At 35.1% G+C, this 3,274-nt stretch overlaps 1 pseudogene; it reads right to left on the minus strand.

The window, feature by feature from the left end:
- Window positions 1–2,109: 2,109 nt before the first annotated feature.
- Window positions 2,110–3,048, minus strand: LOC119542670 (annotated as a pseudogene).
- Window positions 3,049–3,274: the final 226 nt, after the last annotated feature.

A 3,274-nucleotide genomic window follows, 5' to 3' on the forward strand; every position in this document is an offset into this window, starting at 1 on the left:
GGAAATTAAGAGAAAGGAAAATATTTTAGACCTGAAATTCACTGTTGTAGCCATCTACTGTAGCAGTTTGCAGATATATGTTATGTCAGAGATAACAAAGATAAGAAATAAAGATCAATAAGTCATATCTGGATGACTGATGAAAGTATGGAAGATATTTTTTATTAATGAACTCTAAAACTAAAGCAATACAGGAAGAAATAGTCATACCAAAAGTCTTCAGTGATTGAGACTTTAAGTATTTTAACTTTTTAAGCAAGATCACTGAATTATTAAGATCCAATTATGATAAATATACAACAATGAGGATGTGGAGCATAATATAAATTGTGCTGATTACATTTCAACTGAGCCAGATGTAAGCCGAGGATAGATGGCAGTAGATATCCAAACAGCTTCTAGACAAGTTATAGTAGAATAATCATTGGCATACTGTGCAATAGAGACTTGCTAATAAAGACTCTGAAACACAGTACAGGGAAGCAAAAGCAGCAGTTAAACCAGCTTCATGGATAACAATCAGAGAAAATTGAGTCAGGGTGACTTAAGAGGAAACAGGATAGAGACATAGGTACAAATGCAACCAGAAAATACACGTAACTACTAACCAAAATAGATAACAAATCAATGCACATGGCCAAAAGTTTCCTTCCTCCCCCACTCCCTCATTCTCTTTCTTTCTCTCTCGCTCCCTTTTCCCTTTCTCCCTCCTTCCTTCCTTTTTAGTATATTCAAAGAGTGGTGAAACCATCACCACAATCAATTTTAGATATTTTCATCATCCCCAAAAGAAACTCCATATTCATTAGTAGTCACAACCTACCCACCCCAGCTCTAGGCAGCCACTGATCCATTTTCTGTATCTATAAATCTGCCTATTCTGGACAGTTTGTATAGATGGTATCATACAATATGTGGTCCTTTGTGACTGGCTTCTTTCTCTTAACATGAAGTTTTCAAGGTTTATCCATGTTGTATCATATATCAGTACTTCATTTCTTTTTATTGCTGAATAATATTCCATTGTATCAATATATTTTATTTATCCATTCATCAGTTGATGGACATTGCAGTTATATCTACTTTGTGGCTATTGAATAATGCTGCTATGAACATTTGTTTACAAGTTTTTAAGTGGATGTATGCTTTTGTTTCTCTTGGGTATACATACCTAGAAATGGAATTGCTGGATCATATGGTAACTCTATGTTTAACGTACATTTGAGGAACTGACAAACTATTTTCCAAAGCAGCTGTACCATTTTACATTGCCACCAGCAGTGTATGAGTGTTCCAATTTCTCCATATCCTCACCACCATTTCTTATCTGTCTTTTTTTATGCCATCCTAGTGGGTGTGAAGTTATATTTCATTGTGGTTTCAATTTGCACTTCCCTAATGATTAATGATATTGAGCATCTTTGCATGTGCTTATTGTATATCTTCTTTGGAGACATGTCGATTCAGATTCTTTGTCCATTTTTTATTGAGTTATTTGCATTTTTATTTTTGACTTGTAAGTGTTCTTTATATCATCTAGATACAAGTCCCTTATCAGATAAGTGATTTATAAAATTTTTCTCCTGTCTGTGAGTTGTCTTTTTACTTTCTTGATGGTGTCCTTTGAACCATGAAAGTTTTAATATTTTCCCAGTATATCTCTACTTATGTTTATTACACAAAACAATATTTTTAAAAATCAGTAATCCTTATAAGATATACACAAAACCCTTAACTGCCTAGATTGTTCAATAAACTGAACTTCATATTGCTTGATTGTTGGATTGAGTTTGTAATTCAGTGAACCTTGTTTAAGGAGTCCTAGTCTATAGATAGAATAACATGTCCAAATAGTTTGTCCTATTTATTTTATTAGCAAAATCCTCCGATTTGTTTAATTCCTCTGAATATCATCTTAAGGAACCTGACTTGATTTTTGTGAAAATAAATCACAAATAAGTATAGCCTTCCATTTCTAGTTTATGGATTCTTCAGGAATTTCAGGTCAGTATAGGCCAGCACAATGACCTTTCCATGAATTTTCCATTTGAGATTTCACAGTATCAACTTTAACACTTTCCACAAAGTATCCTGCCCTTCTCTAGGCTTTCAGTAGAATGTGAAATGAATAATGACCTGGGTATTTCTTAGCATAACTTCCCAAAGTGTGATAATTTCCTTGAAAGAAAAGTCATGGGCTGCAGTCACATGTCTGAGTTGACAGATATCCAAAAGGATCCCTATATAAAAACAAAAGGTTTGTGTCTTCCAGGAATATGAATGTCCACTTTTAATAAATTTAAGCAGATTCCAACATATACATCTTCAAACTTGATGGGTTTTATATGACCCATAATTTCATGGATCCTTGGACAAAATCTCTGGACATTATGTAACCCAACCCACTACAGCACAGAGGAAACACCTCGAAAGGCTGTTCCTGGTATAAATGTTTGTTTTGTTTTGCTTTGTTTTGTTTTTGTAAAATCCTCTATATGAATAATTATTGATTAGAGAATAACCTGTGAAAAACTTCTCTGAATTGTTTAAATTCAACAGATGCTTCACAAGATTGCCGGTATTGATGAAAACATCAGTGTCTGTCTTCATGATATATTTGGCATTGGGGCAAAATTCAGTTACCCACCTGAATGCCATAATTGTTTTCAAGGTCAGGTTGTTATACATGTCTAAAAAAGTCTTGATGTATCACCATGAAGGAAGTGTTCATCCTCTAAGTTCAATGCTAACATTTTGTCTTCCCTTTCAGTCTGCTGATTTAATAAAAAAAGTAAGAACCTCATATCCACCCCAAGACTTTTTGTCTGGCTTTCACATCTGAGGAGTGTGAATTACCAGAATGACAAGGAATAGGTTTTGATGAGAGCAGTTTGAATGCTTTCGAAGTTTGGAGTGAAAGTCTTGTCTGTAAATTGGCTCATACTCATAGAAGTACATCCAGTTTACACATTCTATCATGTTGTAGTGGGGTAGACTGAGGTGCCACATCATGGGGAAATTCAGGAACAACAGCAGCAGAGGCTCCATTTGACATCGTACTCCAAAGGGCAGTCAAGAGAGCCAGGACCATACACAAGACTTGGGTTCTTCTTCTTCTTGGTTTCTCTCTTCTGAGTGAAAGGCTTGCAGTTTCACCCACTGACCATTCAACAGTAAGAAGTAGTCAAAATAATGTTTGACATTGAGGACTGGTGGTTTGGTATGCCAAACCCTCTATCTTGGGGCTTGCCCTTATGAAGTTCATTATTGCAAA

This window comes from Choloepus didactylus, chromosome 8 (assembly GCF_015220235.1).
Source record: "Choloepus didactylus isolate mChoDid1 chromosome 8, mChoDid1.pri, whole genome shotgun sequence".
In the NCBI taxonomy this organism is placed as follows: domain Eukaryota; kingdom Metazoa; phylum Chordata; class Mammalia; order Pilosa; family Megalonychidae; genus Choloepus; species Choloepus didactylus.